Genomic DNA, 17583 nt, shown 5'->3' on the forward strand with positions numbered 1-17583 from the left:
ATATAAATCTTATATCGTGGATCTTTAAAATATACTCCCTCCGTCCCAATATTATTGTCCACAGACAAAAAACACACATTATTATTTTGGGACAAACCAAAAAGGAAAGATGGACTATAATTTTGGGACGGAGGGAGTAAATTTTTTAACAAAAGTTAAATAACTTTTTGTTGGAATGCCAAATTATATTTCTGTTCTATATTATAACAAGGTAATTCATAGTAAAGTGTAAAATATGTTGTATTGCAGTTAATTGTTTGTATATAGCCTAGTCCAACGCTTGGCCCATTCTAATATGTATTATGTATTTATTCAATCGTTAATGTAAAGACTGAAAATTATTCTAAACCTAATATAATATCAGAGCTGTAAAGGGCTCCTACTATCGATCCACTCCTTCCTTGAACTACCTGCAACATCCGGTCACCGGTACCGGAAAAGACCCTTGTAATCTATCTAATCAACGAGATTTTGTCGAAGTTCAATCATATTATCGTGATCATTCGTCACCAAGAATCTCTCCCACCTTTATTCAAACTCGATCAATGATCCTACTCTAAGAGCAAAGCTTTTCACAATCCCATCCACCACAAGCCGCTCATTTGGACCATGATTTCGCCCTGACTATGATATACATCGGTTCTAATTCAACCTTGCAATCCTAAAATGATAACACTAGAGGATCCGACAATTACGGCAACAATTGTGGCAGCCACCACGACAACCGTCGACAACAACCATATGACAACCACCAGCATCCCATGCGCGGTTCCAATATGGTGTCCATAGTGGCACCGACAACCCCTGTTTTTTTTTCGGACGCAGTGTAAAATTTTTTGAATTTTTTGTTTTTTCTACTATTGTGCCACTTCGTAAAAAAATGTGCCACCGGCAACACCTATTATGAAATCCTGTGTCCGCCCCTGCAGCCTCCCAATGTCGCCGCTGACTACTCTTCCCAGCAACAACAATACATGTTGCCATGACAGATGTATCCCATGACGTGAAGCCCTTTTGGATGGCCTATAGCCCGGAGGTAGCTCCCTTGCATTGCCTATCATTTGTAACAGTCACGTCGGCAACTCAAACCTGTCAATATAGAGTTCTTTGCCCCTGCCCCAGATTTACCCCATCTCAGCCACTTACAACCTTCCACACTGTTGGGTTAATCAGTTTGTTCGTGGATCACCCGGTCATGGGTTGAAGTTGTGGATCAGTTCACATCTTTAGCATATTGTAACTCACTCATTTATTCTTTTATTTTACAAGTTATATTAGAGTTTACCTGGTCACAAGTCATGGGCTTGTTCTTCCTGGATTTTAGAAAGTTCACGTAGTAGTAGGATAGGTACCTTTTATTTAGGATCACGTTTGTATGTTTCTTATTTAATGTAAATTGTGAGATCAAAAAAGATGTTCAGGTGAAAACACAAATCTATATAACGTAAGTTCTGAGTGTGCGTGAGTGTGTGTGTTTTTGTGGGGTCTGAACCAACACACACAACTTCCAAAACATCAGAACTCATCCCTCCTTGGGAGTGGTTTCTACCCACGGGCCCAAACCAACCCACTGGCATTGCCCATGACATGAAATCGATGTCAATTTCAGACCAGGCAACTTTGCTTGGGGCATGGACACTGGCGCGACTTCACACTTGGCTTCAGACAAACTCTTCTCAAATCCGTTAGCGATAAGAGCAAAATTAATTTAGTGCTTGTTGGAAATGGTTCACCTATATCTATAACACACATTGGACATACCGACTTGTCTACTAATCACCATTGTTTACACCTTTACAATGTCCTTGTTGCTCCTAATACAAACAAAAATCTCATTTACGTTCACAATTTTCTCAACTTGTTAGGTTCTTGAAGGTTTGTATTGATTGGATACACTTCAAGTATGAATAACAAAATGTAAAACTAATCTAAGCAAAATAATAAACAGATAGTAAAAGACACAGAAGTTCTCCAAATTGTTCTTTCACCAAGAAAGAGTTTTGTCTTCACCGAGAAGAAAGGTTTGTCAATAAAACCATCATGTCTTCAAGATCAATATGAGGGCATTCGAGGTTTTATAGGATCATGAGTCAGTAGATGAAAACAAGATATACTGCATTGATAGTTGCTCTTTGCATCCATAACAACGAGTGAAGGAGAAAGAGGGTATCCTCAAGAAGAAAATGACATGATGCCACTCTTTTTCTCAATACCAAGAGCGTTGAGATCCTTCAAGAAAGCTCCAGTCCCTACAAATTCTGAAGCAATAAGATGCAGATAAATCTTAGATAGGCTTGAGAGAAAGTACATGTAAATACCAAAATGTAAGATTTTGTAATCATAATAAAAAACAGTTAGAAAACGATTAAGACATAGAAAGCATGCAACGATCTGCAATTAATTTGTTCAAACTCTTTTCATCCAATGCCTTGGTGAAGATGTCAACCAACTGATCAGTGGATGGAATATAAAATAATTGCACTTTTCCCTTTTGAATTATGTCCCTGATGAAATGATAACGGATGTCGATGTGCTTGGTCTTCGAATGTTGCACTGGATTTTGTATCAAATGAATGGCGCTGGTGTTGTCACAACAGATGGGTGTCTTTGAGAAGTTTAGACCATAATCCAAGAGCTGATTCTGAATCCATAGAATCTGAGCTCAACATCTTCTAGCGGAAACATATTCAGCCTCAGCGTTAGAACAAGCCACTGATGTCTGGTTTTTGTTGGACCAGCTTCAACAACCATAGTTCTTCCGGTTTCAATGAGAGTTCTGTTTATTCTTTCTACAATACCATTTTGTTGGGGAGTTCTAACCGCCGACAAGTTTTAAGAGATTCCTGAGACTAAGCAAATATCTTCTAGAGATGAGTTTTTGAATTCAGTTCCATGATCACTATGTAGTTGCCTAACTTTGTGATCATAGAGGACTTCCCACTGCTTAATGAAAGCAATTATTTCATCAACAACAAGGCTCTTCTTTCTTAAAAAGATTACCCATGTAAATCTTGAAAATTCAGCCACAATGACAAGAGTATATTTCTTCCCAACTCTTGAATTAATCGGAACTGGTCCAAAAGGTCCATGTGGAGGAGATGAAGAGGTTTGATGATTGAAGAATATGACTTTGGCTTGAATGAAGACTTTGTTTTCTTCCCTTTTTCACACGCAGAGCATAGTTTGTCCTTGAGAAATTGCATTTTAGGAATTCCTCTCACAAGTTGATTCCCTGCAATCCTTGATATGTTCTTGAAGTTCAGATGCGATAGCCTTTTGTGCCACATCCAATTTAGATGAGACTGAGCACGAGAGAAGAAGCAACGACGAAGAGAGTTTTCAGCAGAAAACATATCCAGAACATAGATGTCGTTTTGTCGATTTGCAGTAAGAACAGTGATGTTCTTTTGATCAACAACTTTTCCTTCTCTCTTGTTAAAGAGAACTTAATAGCCAGCGTCACATAGTTGACTGATGGAAATGAGATTATGCTAAAGACCTTTTACATAAGAGAAATTCTTGAAAACCACAAAATTGCACTTGATGGATCCATATCCCTTTGTAGCTTCATTGCCATTATCTCCATATGCAACTGACATACCATCCCTCTTTATGAAATCTTCTAGGAAAGACTTGAATCTGTTCATATGTCTTAAGCAGCCGTTGTCTAAATACCAAATATGCTCTTTTCACTGAAACTAAGATGTATAGTAAGTCCAAAAAAATAAAAAAATATACACTGACCCATTTGCAAAGGATCACTAAGAAAAGATGTTATAACAATCATCAGGGAGACAGTTCAACGAGTTTCCCTTTTTGATCCACTTATCATTTCGAGTCATGAGATTATCAGCGCGAACGATGCTCTTTTCAAAGATGCACTCGCTGACTTTGTGAGAGGCATCACCACATGGATAACAAACTTTAATTCCAATATTCTTTCCTTTAACATTAGATTTTGAATTCTTTTCAACTGCTGAATCTGAAGAACTTTGATTATTTGACTTAAGAGTTCTTGATTTAGTTCTGGAAAAAGGAATGTTATCAATGGTATGCTCATATACTACCTTGTCATGAGACTCATGATCATTTGAAGAGTTATCAGGAGTAGAAGGCTTTGACTGATCTTCAGGTTCAAAATTGCTAACCGAGCACTGAGGAAACATGCTAAGAATTTCGTTTACAGAATGAACTTCACCATTGCATATAGGAAACTTTAGCAAAATCTTAGTAGAGGGAAGAACATACTCACGATTAGAATGTTGGAGAGAAGGATCAAGAGTAGATAATTTAGAAACACATTTAGTAATTCCATTAGAATCAGTAGAGCAATGAGTATTGATTAAAGTTTGATTTATAAAATACGAACTCACAAATCTACTCTTAAAGTCTTCTTTTAATCAATCAGCTTTATAAAAGGTTGGTTTAGTTTCAACTTTGGTTAAAGAGACAACACCTTCTATATCACCTCCAAGAATTTTCCTACACTGATTTTGGAATCTGAGCATTAATGATTCTTGTGACATTAAAGTGAGAGGATGCCCAGTAATTTAAAATAAGCTAAGTGTGATTAGCAAGATCAACAACTTTTTCTTTTTCAGTATGAATGATTCTTGTGACATACAATTTTTTTTTAAGCAGAAAGAGATTTTTCTAGAGAGCATATTTTTTCTTTGAGAATATTTAGCTAAAGATTGAGAGAATATTTTTCTTTATTTGAGATCAATAAATTGAAACGTAAGAGATCGATCGTGTCATCTTTTCTGATATTATCAATAGAGGAAAGATTAACATGATTTTTTACCTGATACGTTGACATATCGTCCCATTCTGACTTGAGGTCTTTAGCACAGTAACAAGAATCAGCATTAAGGATACCAACGTTGTCATGTGAAGTGTCAGCATGAGATTCAACAATCTGAGCCATGAGACACTTAACTTCATGGTCTGAAGAGTTTTCCTTTTCAAAAGCAAATGATAGAGTGGTCATTATCTCTTGAGCAGTTGAGCAGTTTTGGACCAAACGATAGACAAAAAAAAGGGAGTGAGTTTCCAATAGTAGTTCTAGCCTTTTGATCGATATTCAACATCCTTTTATCTTCCTTGTTATAACTGGGAACATATTTCCTTTTCAGCTTACTGCCAGATGCACCATCATTGAATTATTTATGCATAGCAGTTATAGGACCTTTGTTGACGATGTCGAGCAAATCGAAATCCTTGAACTCTAGAACTTCCATGACCTTTGATTTCCACTCAGAGAAGTTTTGTTTGTCAAACGGAGAAATCTTGTTACAGACAGTTGACTTTGGAATGAAAGAGGTTGACATGATTACTTGAGTGTATCACAAACCTGCTCTGATAGCAATTGAAGGTTTGTATCGATCGGATACACTTCAAGTATGAATAACAAAACGTAAAACTAATCTAAGCAAAATAATAAACATAAAGTAAAAGACATATAAGTTCTCCAAATTGTTCTTTCACCAAGAAATAGTTTTGTGTTTACCAAGAAGACGGGTTTGTCACAAAGACGATTGACACAAAGGCACAATCACAACATTAGGGTTTGCCCTAATGTTGTATATATACTAATTTATACATGTATATCCCTTGATTTAAGGGATTGCATCTAATCTATACTAAGAACCGATCTTATCACAAAGATTTTGGATCTGTGATCTATTCTATACTTATCTATATCATTACCTAATATACAAAGATATCTTCCTAATATACAAATAGATAACTAAACTATAAGTTGACGTTGATAAGCTTGACACGCTGGCACTGTAGATGTGGTAGACGATGACGCTGACAGATCAGCGTGTCCAGTGTTTGACTCATCAGATCATACGGTGTGACTTTACAGTTCTTCAAAGGTGTGATAGCTTGGGTGACCAGTATCCAGTTTTTTGAAACCTCTCACTCGGTCCGCTTTTATATTATGCAATCTGTCCTTATGATATATGTGTCTTGGCCATCCCAATCAATGTATCCTTCAATATTTGTTTTCAAATAAGCTTATTGCCTGTAATAAAAACCCTAGTTCTTTTTCTTGTAACTCATGTCATATTGGCAAACATGTTTGGTTACGGTTTATTAAATCTATATCGTCTGTGTTGGTGATCAATATTTTAGTGTCTAATCATCAAGCGTTGCAATCCTTCTTCCTCATTCAGCATCCTTCTTCCTCGTTCTATAAATGATCTCTGATTCTTTTTTCCTGTGTAAGTATCTTGTGTAAGTATATGATTCTTTTAATTCCAAAGATATCTTAACGATGTATCTATTTATAGCGTATGTTTTTGATTCTGTTAATTCCCTATGTGTTTATCTTAACAAGCCTCTCTAACAAATTCATTCTGTCAAGGAGTCCAAGATTCTTAACATTAATCTCTTTCTAGTAGTATTTCTCTCTCTCTAGTAGAAGATTTGTAAATAGTCCTTTAATAACTACCCATTTTAATGCTGCTTCATTGACCTTTCCCATGAAGATCTTGAAAAAATCTCTACCATTGTTCGTCCACAAGTTAGATCGGTTTACTCTAAATCCCTTCCTACGCTCCATGATTATTATTTCATCAAACATCTTGACTACAATAATAGGGATCTTACTCAAATCTCACATTATGTTTTCTGTTGTTGTTTCTGAAACTGAACTTGCAGGTAAAACAACTAGACGAAAATTCTCGTTCACTTGGAATACTTGCGGGATAGACTCAGGTTCACCATTGAACTGGAATACAAATCACAACCATTTTCCACCATCATAGAACTTAAACCCAAAAACAAAGTTCAGAAATCCATTTGTGGTTCATGGTTTGAGTTTCCCTCTCGTCAGTGAAATCCATGAATGGGACCCACACTTATTAAAAAATCTTTTTAATAAATAAGTTAATAATAAATAAACAGTTAAAATAATTCAAAAGGGCATATTGGTCATTTCATGTTGGTCAGGGACCAAAATCAAAACAAACACAAACATTAGGGACAATCCGAGTTAAAAATTCTTTTTAGGGACCAACCATTAAGACTACCCCAAACCATAGTGACCATTCGTTTAATGTACCCTTATTTTTATTTATTTTATTTTATTTTATTTATTATATTATATTAATTATATATTGGACCCTAGTAAAATTTCAATCTGAGTCACTGCTTGCCTATCATGCATTTTGTTTTTGACATTTTTACACCCAATAATCATAGATGAATGCAAAGTTCAGGCCGATGTTATCTTTCTTCATATCCACAACCCTTTTGAATTTATGGGACTTGTGTGCAGTGGCGGAGGCAGTAAGGGGGCTGCCGGGTACTCTGCCCCCTCCAACCTCCTTTCAAATTGCAGTTATATTTTATAAGGTAAGCCAATGATAAACTCCTATCCCATATCGATTTATTGATAAATACTTAGCCCTTCCTAATTACTTTAAAAATACAATTATTATTATATTATTATATATTCATAAAACAATGACGCATAAGATTATGGGAATTATGAGGGCAAGACCGACTTTATAACCACCGCCTCCACCCTATCTATTTTATTTTAATTGGTTATTAATCAATATTCATCTATCTATTTTATTTTAATTGGTTATTAATCAATATTCATCTATTTATTTGTAAGTAGCAAGAATACCTTATTTGTTTATAAATATTGTTTGTTATTCGATGATCCAACAAGAGTTCAAGACAGCCAATGCGAAGCTACCTTTATTCGTCGAAGAGGTTAATTTTCAATTAATAAATTGTTGGCAACACTGTTACATCAATGATTTCAATTCTCTAATTAAGAAGGTAAATTTTGATTTTTATTGCACACTTTATTTACTGTAATTTCTAATTAATAATTTAGTTACGATTTTGATAATTTGGTTGATTGTAATTATAAATTTATACGGTAAATTATGAGCGAGAAAGTTCTTTTTTCAAACGAATAGAAGATGTGTCATCCAATATTGCATCCGGTTAGTGATAATACTAAAAAAGATTTTCATAATATACACCCAGAACCATATAGGAATAGTAAAATTATATTTTAAAATATTATTACGACGTGAGGCTGTCGCCCCCCTTATTGTTAAATCTCGGCTCCGCCCCTGCTTGTGTGGAGTATAGGACACATGAAAGGAAGTGACCTCCTTGTCCGATCGGATCTTCGGTTGCCTTCGCCGTCTTACCTCCGTTTGTTCCTCTTCTCCGTTGCCGTGCCTTTTCATTTTCAGTCATATAAATCATGTTTTATTTTTTTTAATTTTTTTTTTCTAAGTAGGTACATAATAAAAAATATAAAATGTTTTAGACAACCGAATTTGAATCACATGGAATCGAAGAACCTAACTGCATATAAAAAAATAGTGACGCGTTGCATCACATTCACGTACCACTTGAATGATTGATCAATATCAACGTTATAGATATAATAAGTATATTGTTTTTAATATTTGACGTTGACCTCATCATTAAGTCCTAGCATTATTAGCTTACAACTAATGAACTAATTGAAAATTATATATATATATATATATATATATATATATATATATATATATATATATATATATATATATATATATAGGGAGGGGTTCAATAGAGAACCAATATGAATGGAGGAACCAAGGAACCTATTAAGATGGTTGGATCAAAAAATTAACAGTCATTGGATTTGAGATGTAAAAGTATGAAAAACAATAGTGTCCAGCTGATTATAACCAAACACGTAACTTAAGGGGGCATTTTCGTCAACCTAAAACTTATTAACTATCACTGTTAATTAACGACCTTAGTTCATCAGTTTCACATATCAGTGAAATCGATTTTACCCTCTCATTGAAAGCGATCTTTTACTTCACCGACGAATATCGATTTCTAACGAATCTCCGGCGACGATTCAGCCAATATCCACAGTGAATCTTCCCGAAAAGTTCGTCAAAATGAATCTAAAAGGTATATTTGACTGCTATTCATTTCCGATTATCTCATTTAATGCATTTTCAACATTATATTTTTTCGATTGATAAATTTCAAAACGACAAATCTAAACTATCTGTTACATTATGTATTCGATGAATCTGTGAATACACTATTTTATTAACAAAATCGTTTTAGACTGATTTGAAACCCTCGGATGATGAACTTTTAATAATTTGTATACATAACGAAAACCTAATGATTTAAATTTCTTGAAATCGATACAGAAATCATGAATATCTATATTACAAACTGAAATTTCCTAAAACTTTGTGAATCTAACTCGAATATGAGTTTATTAAGTAAATCGAAACCCTAATTTCATGAATTTTTGAGAATTTGTATAATTACCAAAAACCTAATGATATAAATTTCTTCAAATCGATACAGAAATCATGAATATCTAAATTACAAACCGTAATTTCCTAAAAACTTTGTGAATCTAAGTGGTTTATGAGTTTATTCATTAAACTGAAAAACTAATTTCACATTTTGAATTCACCGTGTGCTTTGTGATTTACATTTGATTATTTTGAAAGGATTCAATGTTTCTGAGTATTACATTATTTGACAATTCACAAAGTGAATCATGATTATATATCAATTTAACATATCATTTATTCAAATTGTGAATTCACAGGGTGATTTATCATTTACATTTGATTTTTTCATCTTGTGAAATTTTATGATGCATCTATGTTTAATTGATATTGTATCTCTTAATGTGTTTCTCATTGTAAATTTATAAAGAGTTGCATTGATAATGTTTTGATTCAAACTAAATTCACAATGTGAATAAATATTATGTTAAATTCATTTGTAATCCTGATTCACATTGTGAAAAATATGAATAAATCATAACTTTCATACCACGAAATTGATGTTTGAACTAATTTGTTAATCAAAAACAGGAAATGAAGAAAAGAACAATGAAAAAAAGGATAATAAGAAAAGAATGAAATTGACAAGAAATCTAAAAGATGTTCTACTTTCAACTACAAGTGAAAAAATTGAAGATATTCAAGATAAAAATAAAGGTTAGAACATTCGCATTCAGATTAAAATAACTAGTTATCTAATCATATACTACACACTTATTAAAAACAAATTTTTTTTTTGCAAGTTGATCAACACTTTTGTTTGTATTCACTATAAACAAAATAGTTGTAAAAATTCTCAATATGTGTATGTGTACATCACTTGGTGAACCTCAAACTCTTTTGTTGTTAAATGCATAAATTCACAATGTGAATCTTGGATGTATGTCTCACATTCACATAGATTCACAATGTGAATCTCTTAAATTTTTTTTTTTTTTTTTGCAAGTTGATCAACACTTTTGTTTGTATTCACTATGAACAAAATAGTTGTAAAAATTCACCATGTGTATGTGTACATCACTTGGTGAACCTTAAACTGTTTTGCTGTTAAATGCATAAATTCACAATGTGAATCTTGGATGTATGTCTCACATTCACATAGATTCACAATGTGAATCTCTTAATATATATATATATATATATATATATATATATATATATATATATATATATATATATATATATATATATATATTTGTGCAAGTTGATCAACATTTTTGTTTGTATTCACTATGAACAAAATAGTTGTAAAAATTCACCATGTGTATGTGTACATCACTTGGTGAATCTCAAACTGTTTTGCTGTTAAATGCATAAATTCACAATGTGAATTTCTAAAAAGTTTTTGCAATTTGATCATCACATGTTCAATTTTATATTGTTTAACATGTATTTCGTAATACTACTTATATTTTTGACATTGATATTAAAAATTTCACATTGTGTAGTTAAAGGTTCAAAAAAATATACCAAGAACACAACAAGGAGAACCGTGGTGGAAATAGTTAATAAATTAAGAAAAAATGAAGATGAAAAGACTATTGATGAAAATGTTGAAAAAGAAAAAAGTTTAGAAGGTGATGAGATTCAAAAAAAGCAAACAAGAAAATTGATGAAGCAAGATGAATATGTTTTGAAGACACTTGAAAAGAAAACAACACAAGGTTAGTATTTATAAAATTATAATATACTTTAATATATAAAATCAGTTATCTTTAATTTTTTTTTAAATGAACAGAAATCATACGGAGTCCAAGATTACAAGAAACAAAAAAGAAAAAGTCGATGAAGCAAGACAAATCTGTTTTCAAGACACCTGAAAAGAAAACAACTCAAGGTTAGTATTTATAAAATTATAATTGAATTTGATATTATAAAATTAATTCTTATTAATTTTGTTAAAACATGAACAGAAATCAGACAGAGTCCAAGACTTAAAATGATTGAATACAAAAAATCTGTGACTCCTATTAAAGTTGATGATATCCTTGTAAAGAAAGAATCTGATGAAAAAGTAATAGGTTTGTTTATTACTATTCACATGTTTAATTTACAAAGTTATAAACAAATTCACATGTTTATTTTATGTATTATATTATATTTTGCAAAACAAATTCACATGTGAATTTCTTGTATTGTTAGTTATTTTATAGTATATATGTTATATTATGAGAAGCTTATGAAAATTATTGACTAAAAGGAAAAAGAAAAAGAAAAACAAAGACTTTTGAAGTAGTCAAAGAAAAAAAGGAAAAAGTGCCAATAAATCCAAATGACAGAGTATCTTTGAGAACAAGAATGAGTCCAAAGAAGTTTTATGATATTGTTAAATCTTTAAACAAAGAACAGAAAAAAGCTGTTAGAGAAATGGGATTGGGATCTTTGCTGAGAATTGCAACCAATGGAATTTCTGGGAAATTGGCACGTTTTGTTGTGAATTCATTCAATCCATCAGATATGAAAATCCATCTACGTAATGCGAAGATAGACATAACACCAGAACTTGTTCATGATTTGCTTGGAATTCCTCTAGGTGGAAAAGATATATATAACACTAATCAATGTGAAGGAAAAGAATTAATGGATTGGAAGCAACAGTACAATTTCAAGGCTATGAGACCATCAGCTGTTGAAGAGAGAATTAAAGAATCATTAGATTCAGGGATTATTTTCAGAACAAACTTTTTATTACTGTTTGTTAATACCATCTGTGAACAGAATAAGCCCGGAACTTATAAGACAATAGTATTGCCACATTTGTTAGGCAAAACACATATGAGAGAAATTGACTGGTGTGGTTTTATAACCAATTGCATGAAAATGTCAAAGATGACGTGGGATGAAACCGATAGAGGAAACTACTATTGTGGGCCACTTCTTGTATTATTGGTAAGGAAAATTCTTATAATTAACACTTTTATTTATATTATTATAAGAAAACTAATTAATCATAATTTTGTTTACATAAACAGTTAGCTTATTTGGAGTTTATGAGGAATGATAAGAATGAAAAAAGACAAATACATGCACTACATTTTTGGGATTATGAAATGATGGTGAAAAGGGAAAAAGCTGAGTTAAAGAGTGGTGACTTTGGAACTTTGGAATGGAATGATGATGTTATAGAGAATGATGAAGAATCCGACACTGATGAAAATGAAGATATGAAACTCGATGTAAGTTAATAATCTATATATTTAAAAAAAATTGAAGTTATATTACAGATATATGTTATAAAATTGTAGTTAAGATGAAATTCATAAAGTGGTTCACATTGTGAATATAAAAGTGTATTTTATTACTTTTTCTATAATATATTCACAAAGTGAATATGTAATTTATTAAAATGCATTAAAAATGTGATACCTCATCAATGCATTCATATTCTGGAACTGTAATTTATTATAGAAGAAAGTTAAAAAAATTCATTTTTATTGACATTTTTTATCTCATTTCGCAGGAATTGGTATTCAAAGCGAAAAAGAATTACAAAAAACTAGTGAATGATAAACTGAAGTTTGGAAAGTTAATTGAGTTTTCAACAACAAAATTCACAGAAAGCGATGAGTTGAAAAATATGAAGAAAGTCTTTGAACAAGAATTCATTTATAAAACTCAAAATGAAGATGAAGAAAAGAGCGATGAGAATTTGAATGAACATGAATAAAGAATCAACCAATCATGGTAACACCAGGAAATTTGTACAATGATCCAATAGTGCTTGAGATTGCTGATTCTATTCAATGTATTTTAAATTTTGACCATTATGATGATTTTGAAAATGTAAAAAGTTTTAGAGAAAAAAAAAATAAAAAAACAATAATAGATGATAAAAAAAATAAAAAAAATTACTAGAAAATCATCAATGCCTAGTTTTTCGCTTGGACTTGGTCTTGGTCTAACACAAGAGTTTCAGGAAGGAGATGAAAGCAGTGAAGATGAACACATGAAGAAAGCAATAAAAAATGAAAAACTTGATGAAGGAGAAAGTTATGATTCAGAAGAAACAAAATGTGACAATAATATCTTGGGAATTGAAGATGATGAAGACAAAAAAAGAGAAGTAGGAAAAAGATTAAAAAAACCATCACTGAAGCTATCTTCTCCTTATAATAAAAAAGAGGTTTGTGCATCAAAATTTGTAGATCCAGATGAAGTAAAAGTATCAGATAGAATTTTTTCCAGAATTGGTAATAGCAGGTAATAATTCATGTTATCTTTTATTTAAATACAATAGTATATAAATACAAATACAAATTAATTTTCTATTAACTGCTTTTTTGTTTTATTTGATTACAAACTAAGTGAGAAGGTATTTCAGACTAAGAGAGGTTATGTGCTTGGAAGAGGAATGATTGTGTCACACCCCCAAACCAGAACGGCGGAATCGTTCGAGGGCGGATGACTTCATGTAGTATCGTAACAGTTGAATACATAGTAAAGAAAGTAAAACAACCATCATATATATAATTTAAAAGTTACATTGTTGAAAGATACTTGTTGCAAAAACAAATTACAATATGATGACCAAATGAGTTTTTAAAACTGACGCCTTAACGTCCATTCTCCAAAAGCTGAAGTTTACCTGTATTACTGAATCCCTGAGAAATACAAGTAGATTTGAAAGAGTAGATCAGCATTTAAGCTGGTGAGTTCATAAGTATTTAATGTCAATATTAATATAAGTTTGAATGAAATTGTTTATAATATGTTTGAAAACTCCTAGAAAATCCCATATTTCCTACTAGTATAAAAGTAGTCTTCTACCAAGACTCGACTGATTTGAATGTTTGCTTCTAGAAATCCAATGTTTTTCCATAAGTGTGTGGTAGTTTAATAGTTCCAAAACTGTAATGCAGTAATGTTTTTCATGCCTAGAATAGTAGATTTATATATGTAAAAATCACAAAGGCATTTGATAACCCCATAAATCAACGTGTTTTTAATACTCCATGTGAGTTTTATAACCATGCTATTGACCCAGACTGCCTGTAACAACGTTCTTCAGGCGTTGGAATGATATGACGTTTGTCACCCCAGACCTGCCGGTCTAACTGTAGCTAACAGTTTAGGTGCGGCATTGTCAACCCCGTATAGATCTATACACAAGAATCACGCTCTCCCTACAAGAGATTATGGTATATAATACAGGACTTTAACTGCATACTTGAAAGTACGTGAAGTTGAATGTCTCCCAATTGTAGAAGCTTCGGTCTCCCTAAGAGTGAGAATAATGAAAGTGATCCGTGAACTCAATCACCATAGTTTAACCATTAAATAAGAGTGTGATTTTGGTGGAGTTCTAACAATAGAAGGATGAAAGTATTTGGACAAAGATTTCCTTAGGAGATTAGACGTTCGCCGATGTCATTGGTAGCAAAGATGTGATAAGTTCGGGAAAAATTGACCTTGGAGTAGGACTCACATTACACCTGAAAAGTTGATTTCTCGGAAATCTCGGGAGCGTAAAACTTCCTTCCGAACTTGAATATGAAAACCGGGACTTCGGGATGGCTCCGAGGGTTTAAACGCAGAGCTTTGGCACGAGAAGGAGAAGAAATGAGCAAATATGTCCAGAACCCTCGCACCCCTTTTATAGAAGGCTGAACCGCCTCGGTACGCTGGGCGTACTCTAGGAGTACGCTGGGCGTAACTCCGGAGTCGTCACTGCTTACGTCTCGGACCTGATGGCCGATGGGAGAGCTGCTGACCGATGGGACGAGGCCCTTATCGCCTGGTACGCGGGGGGTACCTCCTTACGCGGGGCGTAATTTGAATTCCCACACTTCTAAATTACGCAACTTTCGCGTACGAATTCCGTTTTTGGCGTTCTTTATATCCACGCGTAGGTGAGACTGTACTCTACAACTTTTATTTAGACTCCGTCTGCTAGTTTTGACTTTATTTTTAATAATATAATTTTAACAGGCCCGGACTGGAAAAGTTCGTTAAAAATCCATAACTTCTTCATCCGATGTCCGTTTTCGTCAGACTTTTTACCGTTGTGCTACCATTGTTGAGATCCTCGATTCTCGTTTAGGTTGCGTTGGCTAAAGGTCGCTCGATCTCCATTTCGAGTTTTTCGTTGTCTACTGCTATGTCTGGAACTTTGAAAAATCATAACTTCCTCATACGAAGTCAGATTTGGGCGTTCTTTTTATGTACGCTCACAGTTTAACATAATCTACGACTTTCGTTTAGATACTTAAGGCTAAAAAGTATTTTATTGGAATTTCGTATTTTATGCTTAACAGTGTTTTACCGGTTGTGTCGCGGATTTTCGATTGGTCATAACTTCTTCGTTATAACTCGGATTTGAGTGTTCTTTATATTTTTGGAAACCTTGACACGATATCTAACACTCTATGCATCCCAGTTTAGATTTTAGAACATTCCATTTTGATGCTATTTTCATTGCTTCCAAAAAAAATCATTATATTTGACTTTTTGAATGATACATTGACTTGAAAAATATCGGGTTGTCACAGATTGAAACAATGCAGACAGGATTATGGGTACATGCACATGTCATTGATGCTTGAACTGATATTTTGAACTATGAAGAAAAGCTTAAATCAAATTGTAAAATGAATCGGTATTTCTTTGATACATCAATGGTGGTAAGTTAATGTTGATAATATAATAAATAAAATTTTCAATAGTTCTGAATAAGTAACAAAATAGTTGTAAAAATTCACCATGTGTATGTGTACATCACTTGGTAAACCTCAAACTCTTTTGTTGTTAAATGCATAAATTCACAATGTGAATCTTGGATCCATGTCTCACATTCACACAGATTCACAATGTGAATCTCTTAAATTTTTTTTTTTGCAAGTTGATCAACACTTTTGTTTGTATTCACTATGAACAAAATAGTTGTAAAAATTCTCAATATGTGTATGTGTACATCACTTGGTGAACCTCAAACTCTTTTGCTGTTAAATGCATAAATTCACAATATGAATCTTGGATCTATGTCTCACAATCACAAAGATTCACAATGTGAATCTCTTAAATTTATTTATTATTTTTTTTTTTGCAAGTTGATCAACACTTTTGTTTGTATTCACTATGAACAAAATAGTTGTAAAAATTCTCAATATGTGTATGTGTACATCACTTGGTGAACCTCAAACTCTTTTGCTGTTAAGTGCATAAATTCACAATGTGAATCTTGGATGTATGTCTCACATTCACACAGATTCACAATGTGAATCTCTTAATTTTTTTTTTGCATAAAATAAAATTCACACAGTGAATCCCATTATAATTCACAGTGTGAATAATTATAAATTTAAAATTTACCTTATTGTGAATTTAACAATTTACTCTTTAAAATTTGATGTATATTTAATTTTTTATGCAGAGACAGTTCATATTTGACAAATATATCCCTTTCAATGAAAGATTTGATAAATTTGAGTCAAATATCAAAGATGCAATGAAAAAGGACAAAGAACTTCTGACATTTGAAAAAGTTCACTTGGTAATAAACTGTTCTATTTGTTGAATATATTACATATTTTAAACAAAGTTTAACAATTCAAATTATTAAACAGGTGTTTTTCCCAGTTCATCAAAAAAATCACTTTTACATCATCTGCATAAACTTAGAGGAACCAGCGGTTGATGTCATTGACAATAGGAATTCAATTGCAAAGATTCCTAGAGCTTATCGTGATGCACCTAATGAATTGGTAAGAATAATAAATTTACATTATAAATATAAGTATTAATATACTAATAATCTAAATAAGATAATAATTATAGAAAATGACAATTTATTTTTTGTAGAAAATACTTTTTAGTAGGTACTTGATGAGGGTCAATCACAAATCAGCTTCAACTTTGGAGGGTGTTGAACTAGAAAGGGTGAACATGAATTGGCGCACGAGGGATAATCATGTTGACTGTGGAGTTTTTTGCATGCGTCATATGGAGACATATATGGGAGATAACAGTAAATTGGACATGTGGGTTGCCAAAAGAATCAAAACAACAACAAAGTGTGTTAAACGAGTTACGCATTAAGTATTTGACAAAGATACTATTGAGTGACACAAACACATACATGTCAAAAATCATTGCACAAACAGCTAAGTTTGCAAAAAAGACTAATGAAGAAATAAAAGATTTGCTCAACAAGGGATGGGAAAAAAGGGGAGAAAGGATATAGTACTTCAAGGATTGGAAAAAGAAGTGTAAAACTTAAAACTTAGTTTTC

The sequence above is a fragment of the Lactuca virosa genome, chromosome 8 (assembly GCF_052849685.1).
Source record: "Lactuca virosa cultivar CGN04683 chromosome 8, Lactuca_virosa_CGN04683_v6, whole genome shotgun sequence".
In the NCBI taxonomy this organism is placed as follows: domain Eukaryota; kingdom Viridiplantae; phylum Streptophyta; class Magnoliopsida; order Asterales; family Asteraceae; genus Lactuca; species Lactuca virosa.